Consider the following 9,842-nt stretch of genomic DNA (forward strand, 5'->3'; position numbering starts at 1 on the left):
CACTTGACTTGTATATCGACATTTTATTTTTATTTTATTGTTACTATTGTATTCTGTTATTCTCTTATTTCTATTCTGTGTAAGAAGTACATTGAGAGAGCTCCATAAAAACTGGAGTCAATTTCCATGTATGTATATACTTGGCGAAATAAACCTGCTTCTGATTCTGATAAATTATGCAGCAGACACAGTGAGCAGGAAATGTAATCTTACAAACACTGGCAGTCCTCAGGAGAAATGGTACATCATATGTAGTATGTTCTGCCGATAATACAGATCAATTACACACCTACTTCCACACCTGGCTGGAATAGATACTGTAATACCCTGAGGATTTATGTTCTAACTGCTCACAATAAATCATTTCAAAGAAACAATCACTTCTCTCAGTCTCCACTAGATGTCAGCAAAGGGCCAGATAAAAACACTTGCTAATTGGACCCAAAGATGCCAAGACCAATTTATTTCTTTTTTAGGGTGGTACAGGGGTCTTTAGGGGGAGATAGCAGGACAGCAGTAGATGTCACATAGACGTGGTGTATATCATCTGAAAGCTGATTAATTTGAGATGCGGCTCAGCACTATGAATCAAGTTGTTGTAGTCATTACTCAGAAATATACATTAACTAATTAATTAACTAATTAATTAATTAAAAATAAATTGTGAGAGTGTATAAGGACTTAGAACATGATGATAGAAGTATATGATGGTAATTCCCATGCTCTATTATGTCTCATAAATTGTTGCAGCAATTTTTGGATTGAAACCATTTGTTACACAGATTTGGTGCTAAATTTTAACCATTTTTTACCTGTCGAGAATTGATCAAAATGATCAATAATCCCTCCAAAATACCACCTTAAGACACCAAGACCTTGAGGAACACCATAGAAAAAGCCATGCTGTGATTTGGGATCAAAAACGTTTGACATTTGGAGATTTCTACACAAATTGTATTTTTTCAGCGATTGGATGGTGAGCACTTCATCCATCCTCTGAATGCCCTAGGTCTTTAGTTTGTGGTTGTAAAGTTTCATGAGGCTGTGATTATCCTAGAGGTCAACACAGGTCATTTTATACAGTGAGGTCAAGTTTTAAAAAATGGTCTCACTACAATGAAATGTCTCCTATGGGGACTAACATCATCACACATGAATACAATTGGGCTCATTGGATCCACAAGAGTCTCAGCTTTACAGTGATACCTAATTTATGTGATTCCAAGACTATGTAGGTTCCCCAGTATGCAGCAATATTCAAACACATCATTTTAGAATAGGCAAAAATAACACATTTATAATGCATTAAAAACAATGCATGTTTTTGCCCCAAACTGCATGTGATTATCATAAAGTGGGCATGTCTGTAAAGGGGAGACTCGTGGGAACCCATAGAACCCATTTACATTCACATATCTTGAGGTCAAAGGTCAAGGGACCCCTTTGAAAATGCCTATTCTTTCTCGCCAAAATTTAGCCTAACTTTGGAGCATTATTTTGCCTCTTTCCCGACAAGCTAGCATGGTTGACATGGTTGTTACCGATGGATTCCTTAGGTTTTTATACTTTCATATGATATCTGTAACTTCCCTCTAAGCTCTAAAATGATACAGCCTCTGAAAGATAGTAAAGTCGGTCGGGATTGTGGGTTTCAGGACGTTCGCATGTTGTATCTCCTTTGTTTTATCCGTACAAAACCTGAAAATGTACCTGCTGCTGGCTGTAGCTACATACAGTTCCAGTAGGTTTTCATTTGAAACAGTCTGAAGACACCAGAAGTAGAAAATCTATAGGATATAAGGACAGAGAAATGACTCTCCAGGCGGTATTAGTAGACAGCCTTAAAAGGAGAACAAGGGACAGGCGCTGAGCCTTTTAGGCAGCTTGATATTTGTGGAAAAGCTACTATTAAAGTGATGGTAATGGACGCAATCGTTCAGGTATTGAACCAGCGTTAGACAGTCTGTTACAAAATAAAATGTCTCCCAGGAAGCCATGGGGATGAGTTAGCTTCGTTCATGTGGAATGATTTGATGAAGCACTCTGTTGTTGGCTGCATTCAAATACTCTATTACAAGTAAAAGTTCTGCATTAAAAGTGTCCCTGTGTAAGTATTATTAAAAAGTGTACATAACATATCAAAAGTACAAGTACTCATAATTCAGAAAAATGCCCTTATGTGTTATTGTGTTCTACTATATTATTGGATTGTTGTTGGTAATGTTGACCTGCATATAGTCATATTTAATTGAGTTAAATGTAATTTATTGTTAATCTCCCGGTGAAAGTCTTTGTTTACACTGTTGTCATACTCATAATCAACTATATTTTTTATAGTAGCTTGATATTTGCAGAGCATTTGATCAGGTTTTTCCTGTTTGAGTGTGGGTATGTATGCGTGGCTGAACCCTGGGGGCTCTTTACGCTGAGACACTCTTTATGACACCATCCTTGTTCAAGCACACGTTTTATAGATGCCACTCCTTCCATCGGGACCACTGCTGCTGATGATTTATATTTCCATAAAGCAATATGAACATAATGGGTTTATAGCGCTGCTTGCTTTAGGACAGACAGGAGAAAGACCCTCTGCTGACACTGACAGGGCTGATTGTCAGGGCGACAATATTAAATCAGTTTTTACTGTCGTTAACCATTTTAAAATGATGGATTTGTACAATGAGGTTTAAGGTTTTTGCCAGTTTGAGGGGATTTTTTTGTTTATTGTTTATACTGATTTTTTTGTTTTTTACCAGATCAACTTTTAGCTTTACTTTTAGTATGTATGCTGTTCAATGTTCAGTGTTTATTATTATGACTATTCCTGTAGGCAGCTAGGAATGGCTCAGTTTATGCAAGATATAATAGGATTTCTTTTCAAGCACACATATCAGTGCTCAAATTAAAAGCTCTAAATTGTATATTTTCATGTCCTCTTGTAAAATACTGCAATAGATGCTTTACGTGACGCCACCAGGATCAAAAAGGATGGAACGGATGGAAAAAACTATTCCGGAAAAGGAAAAGAAAATACCAGTCAATATTTTAACTTTGTTTTAATTGGCTTACATGATGTGCACATGTGTATATACAATATGTGTGTATGTAGGTAAGCTTATGTATGTGTACACTCGGTTGCCAGTTTATTAGCCCTGCCAAAAAATCCCCATTTTAATGTTCAGCTTTGGGTAAAAAAAAATTGTTTGTGAGAGGTGTTATTTCAACTTCTTTGTCATTTTGGAGGCTGTCGTTTGTGGTGCTGATGAATTTAATTGAAATGTTTTTTTATAATATTTTCTCCAGCCTATTTATATCAATGAGGATTAACTAAAAATGAAACTTACCCTGACTGCTAGAATCTCTAACCTGTGAGAGGTTATAACTGTGTCCACTTTTATCCAGTGAACAGAGTCGTTTGACTTTTGTCTGAAAGACTTGCTTTGCTTGTAATTGTGCAGGAAGAACAAGATGATCCAAAGGAAAAATCCTTTCCAATGTGTTTTTTGCAGCAATGGAGACCAACCTGAAGTGTGACCTGATGACAAAGAGGGGTGGGCCTGCAGTCAACTCTCAGGGTCTAAAAGTCCCTGTCATCTTGACAACTGAGCTACGAGACGAGATCTTTGCTGCCAGCGCCTCATCTGAAAAGGTCAAATTAATATCAAATATGAATACACTTAGAAATCATAAAACCAAAGAGCGAATAAAACAAGCAGCGACCTTTTTTTAGAATCATGACTTCTGGAATTGTCTCAAAAGATAATTTTATTTGGTACATTGTACTAAAGAGTAACCTGACGCGTCAGATGGTTTGTTACCAAATCAAATCCACAGACATCGGCTGTCAATTAAACTAGTTAGGCTGCTGTCAGGTTTGTAACGCCATAACATACAGCGATGTTAGCAGACTAGCTAGTGCACACCAGATTTGACAATGATCGCAGAAAATAGCCAGGCCAATAAAAGGAGAAAAAAATATACTTGGACTTTCCGGTTGGTAGTAGTCTACGAACAAAGAAGGTAAAGGAGCCAAAAACAAGGCTTAAAAGACGACAGTCTCTGTTTACCAAACTGACGAAGAAGGCCAATGAAGCAAAGAGCCTTCGTTTAGTGGCGCACATCCTATGGAAACACAAAAAGCCCTTCGCCTATGTAAGAATTGTAATAGAGGCAAAAGTATCACGAGATGAAAAGTTAAGGATCACCAAAGTTAGAAGGATTCATCCTCTTGTGAACATGCATATATAATATTTAATGGCAATTCATCTAGTAGATGGATAGTTGAGATATTTCAGTGTGGACCAAAGTGGTGGACCCACCGACCGACAGACATCCCTAGAGCTACTCTGCTAGCATGGCTAAAAACAAACAATACCAACAAAACAATGTTGCATTTGCATTGAGCATAGTTTATTATGATATAGTCAGTTTCGTGTCTCATTATTGCTAATGCTACCATCTGAAATGCCTCCTCTGCCTTTGACAAATTGAGTCAAATACAGACACATAATAGTCACTCATCACCTGACAAAAAAAGCCTCTTCCTCATTCCTTCGTCCCCTGACAAACTTCATTACCACGCCTGATTATCTCCATACGTATTCAATCATTCCTTGACAAACACCTTCGTATTTATTCATTCATCGTTGTACTAGCGAATACCTTTATCACATTAAATTATTATTCATCCCCTCAGAGAATTAGCGTCTGGGTTATTCAGTCATTCTCAGTCTGACTAAATCAGGCGGCTGTGGTTGAATGGGCTTCAAATGAGTCGCGTTATTCTTTCCACACTAAGCAGAGATAAATGCTCCCCGCCCAATATGCTGTCGGAAAACCATTTAGACACTTTTTATACACGCAGCCCGAGTGTATAGCTTACAGTGCATACTGTATCTGTGCGCGCGTGAAAAAGTAATTACCAGAGCTCATGTACCCACAGTTTAATGGAATAACTTGCCAAATCAATGCAGATTACACTTGCAAATCCATGTGATATCAGTCCCTGAATTAAACTTTAGCTGTGTTACTGTATGATAATTGCTTTTCCTCATTCATCGGCACCTTATCGAGATGACAGGAGACCTTTTTTCTTTAAAATAACTTTTGACCATGATTTTATGAACAGCAAGACCCAACTTGTTGGTTTTACACTTTGTTTTGTGTATGAATTAAAGGAACAGTGTGTAAGATTAAGGGGGATCTATTGACAGAAATGGAATATAGTATTAATAAGTATGTTTTCTTTAGTGTATAATCACCTGAAATAAGAATTGTTGTTTTCGCGTCGGCCACCGTAGTTCTCCTACACGCTTGGCACACAGGAGAAGTTTCAGTTGGTTGCAATCTGCAACCTCACCACTAGATGCAACCAGATCCTACACTCTGGTCCAAATGGCTTCACAGTTTAGAATAAAATGGAAAGATTATTGTTACGGGGAAATAATGTTGAGTTGTTGTTTCAAAACAAACCTGTGATTTAAATTTTCAGATACAAGTGCAGGGAACAACTAGCAGAACTTCCATTGAGGACCAGAGTGAGTCAATGAAATGATGTGAGTTAACTTGCTGTCACGGTCTGGCTCTGTTCCCAGAGGTCCTTGGACTTTTTGTTAAGACTTTAGACTATCTTGAGTTTATCTTTTTAGTTACTTATTAGTTCTGAATGGTGTAGAGGATTTTGGTTTCTAGCTTGTTTTTTTGTTGTTGTTATATTCCTTGTTTTATTTGTTTAGTGTTTCCTGTTTTATTTTGATATAGAGAGGCGATGTCCCGCCCCTTCTGGTGGACCACCATGGGACCTTATTTTGGAAAAAAATATGAACGGTAGTCAAGTTTTTTTATCCCGTTTGAATTGCGCCACGAATCACACATGATGTTTTGTCAATTTAAAGATAATTTTGTAAATCAAGAAAGTCTCAGTTTGTTGTAAAACTGTTATAAGAGTACAAGACTGTGAAAATACATAATAAGAAAGACTACACTCGCTCGCTGAAGCTAGGATGCCTGTGTGTTTCGTACTGGGATGTACTCACACGTGCAACGGGTCTCGCTCATTCTTTCTCTTCTCTTTTCTCTCTGAGACGAGAGATGTAGTTCACTGAGCGGTTTCATACAAAACTAAATGATACAACAGCAAACTGTAACTTAATTGACTTGCAAAATTATGTTTTAAATTGACCAACATCATATTTGTGATTCAAACGGGATCCAAAAAATGATTTGTCTCTCGCCGTTGGCTACCGTACATATTTTTTCTGAAATAAGGTCCAATGGGGTCCACCGGAAGGGGAGGGACTTCGCCTCTCTATACTCACCGTGTGTGTCATGTCTGGTTTCACTTCCTGCCTCTGTGTTTTCCCACCTTAGTGATTATCTGCCCCACCCTGATTTATTCCACCTGTATCTAATCATCCTGCTCTTCTTCGTGTTATTAATCTGCGTTTCCCAGCTTCATTGTCAGTGTGTCGTCGCTCCGTCTGTGTCGTTTTTCAGTTTTTCCAGTGTTTAGAGTTTCAAGTTTATTTATTGTGACCTAAGTTTTTTGTTTGACTCTGCTGTTACCTGTCTGACAGACCAGCTGCAGTTTTGTTCATAGAAATTTTTCTGTTATTAAATCATTGTACTCTACGTTTGGGTCCAAGCCTGTTTTCCAAAAAATGGGACACTTACATCGTTTATAATTAAACTATATTTATTATGTAGAATGAAAACTTTGGGACATTGGTTGTCAAGTCTGAGACAGTTGACAGTACAATTCGGGACAGTTGTGGGATACGTAGGAAACAAGTTAATTTCGAGCCCTGGCTGACAGGTGGATTTTGTTACCTTTGGACAGATTAAGTGCATTTCCAAAAATGTGGAGCTATTGCTTTTATGTTGGCCTGCATATGTTTAAATGTGTTAATTATCGTTGTTAAGTCTTTGTTTACACTGTTGTCATAACCTCCAGCTGTATCTTGTCAAAGTAGTGACTCTGTATTTGTCTAAACAGATGAGTAATGGACGGGTTCAGTTAAGGTTGTGCTACTGGCTTCATGTTATATATAAGATAATACCTCAGCTCAGCCGGTCCTCAGTCGGTGCCAGCAGAGCGTTTGATCAGGTTTTTCCTGTTTGAGTAAAAAAATGTGGGTACGCGTGGATAAACCCTGGGGGCTCTTTACGCTGAGACACTCTTTATGACACCATCCTTGTTCAAGCACACGTTTTATAGATGCCACTCCTTCCACCGGGACCACTGCTGCTGCTGATTTATATTTCCATAAAGCAATATGAACATAATGGGTTTAAAGCGCTGCTTGCTTTAGGACAGACAAGAGAAAGACCCTCTGCTGACAGTGACAGGGCTGATTGGTAGGGCAAGGCGACAATATTAAATCAGTTTTTACTGTCGTTAACCATTTTAAAATGATGGATTTGTACAACGAGGCTTAAGCACTTTTTTGCCAGTTTTAGGGGATTTTTTTGTCTATTGTCTATTCTGAGTTTTTTTTGTTTTTTACCAGATCAACTTTTAGCTTTACTACATATTATTAAGACTATAGTCAGCTGGGAATGTCCCAGTTTGTGCAAACTGTAATACAACGTTAACATTAATAACATTGTATATTTTCATGTCCCCTTGTAAAATACAACTAATAGATGCTTGACGTGACGCCACCAGAGTCAATATTTGGAGCCAAGCTATTATAAATGATGTGCCAATATTTATAATCTTTCATTTCTTCCGTTTGTTTCACGTTAATTACTTAAAGTTGTTTTCTCAAGAAACCTAAAGAGACTGTACAACAGAATCTAAAACATTTATATGATCAGCACTGAACCACGACTCATATCTATTATTCAATGAAAGACCTACAGTATATTGACCCAAATATATTGGTCCAGCAGCTCTATTGCTCCAACCTATAAACATTCTCTCTCTGTTCCAATATGAGCTCCCTGTTTTCTGCTGGCAAGAAGACAAACTATCTCCAAATTGAGTCTGTATTAAGACACAGCCTCAGCTCTGTCTCTCCTCTTCCTCTGTGTTTTTATCTCTGCTCGCTCTCACTTCTTCCCTTGCTATATTTTCATTTTCTTTTTAACCACACAAGCCGACATCCCTCGTTTATCAAACTGGCCCATTTCACTAATGTCAGTCAGTTTCTTGAGTTTGAACATTGATGGTAAGGTGGCAAATCTGGGTCAGTTTACAGTTGATATGTGGGATTTGTCTAAAATTGTTCTTTAAGTCAAAAACTGTAAGCGCCTTTTTGGGAGGCAAAATTTATTGGAGGAATTGTGTTAAAACCAGTGGGAAACCTCTGGTTCTTTAAAGTGAAGCCAATGCTGAAGTGCCTTAAACTTGCATTCTTTCTAATAGCCAGCAGGGGGCGACTCCTCTGGTTGCTAAAAGAAGTCTGATTGTATAGAAGTCTATGAGAAAATGATCCTACTTTTCTCTTGATTTACAGTATTACCTCAGTAAACATTGTTAACATGAGTTTATGGTCTCAATCGCTAGTTTCAGGTCTTCTTCAATAGAGTGCTGAAAGAATGAGTCCTAAAACCTGGAAATTAGTTAGCATTTTTGCACTTCTCTTCTCAGAGTCAGTGTTTTCTTTTTTTTTTAATGGGTTTTTGGTTAGATACCTGAAATAAGGTCTGTGATTAACGCAAGCTTTAAGGAACAGTGTGTAACATTTAGGGGGATCTATTGGCAGAAATGGAACATAATATTAATAATTATGTTTTCTTCAGTGTATAATAACTTGATAATAACAATCATTGTGAATAGAATGAGCCGTTTATATCTGCACAGAGCCGGCAGCCATGTTCCTACAGTAGCCCAGAATGGTCAAACTAAACCTTGTTAACTTTTCCTGCTTGGGCCGGAGTCGATAACATTACTCGCTCCTTCACCGCCGCTCTCTATCTCTCTTGCTTCACCACTCACTTCCCACGTACACACACACTCTACGCACTGGTTTTGCTCCAAATGGCTTTAGAGAGGTTTTCGCATTGGCCACCGTAGCTCTCCAACAAGCTTGGCACACGGAAGAGGCTTCAGTTGGTTGTAATATCCTCACCTCCCCGGTAGATATACTGCCAGATCCTACACACTGTTCCTTTAAGAGATTTTAACATTTTGTTCTACAATATAAAATACATCAGTAAATATCCTAATTGTATTTTTGAAGCCTTTATGCGTGGCTAAATGAGACTACTAAACGTCATCACGCCGAACACTAGTCCATCTTCAGCTTAGTGGCGGCGACGTGAAGTCATGCGACCGTGGTGTAGTTAGTTTATAGCCTAACGTTAGCTTTTTACTTCTTGCGATTGTATTCACGCTTCAAAAATCATAGAAGTGGTGTTCATTTATGGAGATTATCTTGACGAAACAAAACGTGTAAATATCATAAACGTGTATTTGTCACAGAGCTTATTTTCTGCAATAATCCAAAACCCAATGGAAAAATCCCATTGGGTATTTGTCGAGGGAACCAGGGCGATGCTAACTTCCTGGTTGGCCTACAAAAATATGTCATCCCTGCACCACTCAATACAGCATGATGTTCATTTAGTAAATTATGGTCCTGTTTAGAGTCAAATAGACCCTAAAGCAGGGTATGCTTTAGGGCGTGGCTACCTTTTGTAGTTTATGAAAGTTAATGGTAACATAGAGTGGTGCAGGAATGACGTATTTTTGTAGGCCAACCCAGAAGTTAACATTGCCCTGGTTCCTTTGACAAATAGCCAATAGGATTTTTCCATTGAGTTTGATTATTGCAGAAAATAAGCTCTGTGGCAAACAAACGTTTATGATACATACATGTTTTGTTCCGTAAAATAAT

The sequence above is a fragment of the Sebastes umbrosus genome, chromosome 14 (assembly GCF_015220745.1).
Source record: "Sebastes umbrosus isolate fSebUmb1 chromosome 14, fSebUmb1.pri, whole genome shotgun sequence".
Lineage (NCBI taxonomy): Eukaryota > Metazoa > Chordata > Actinopteri > Perciformes > Sebastidae > Sebastes > Sebastes umbrosus.